This window comes from Cherax quadricarinatus, chromosome 6 (genome assembly GCF_038502225.1).
Source record: "Cherax quadricarinatus isolate ZL_2023a chromosome 6, ASM3850222v1, whole genome shotgun sequence".
NCBI classification, from domain to species: Eukaryota; Metazoa; Arthropoda; class Malacostraca; order Decapoda; family Parastacidae; genus Cherax; species Cherax quadricarinatus.
In genome coordinates, this window is record NC_091297.1 from 34,051,188 (window position 1) to 34,051,424 (window position 237).

The window sequence follows — 237 nt, forward strand, 5'->3', positions numbered from 1 at the left end:
TACTGGGAACGCTTGGAAGCACTTGACTTGTACTCGTTGGAACGCAGGAGGGAGAGATATATCATAATCTACACTTGGAAAATCCTGGAATTAATGGTCCCAAATCTGCACACAGAAATCACTCCCTACGAAAGTAAAAGACTGGGCAGGCGATGCAAAATGTCCCAATTAAAAGTAGGGGCACCATTGGTGCACTAAGAGAAAACACCATAAGTGTCCGGGGCCCAAGACTGTTCA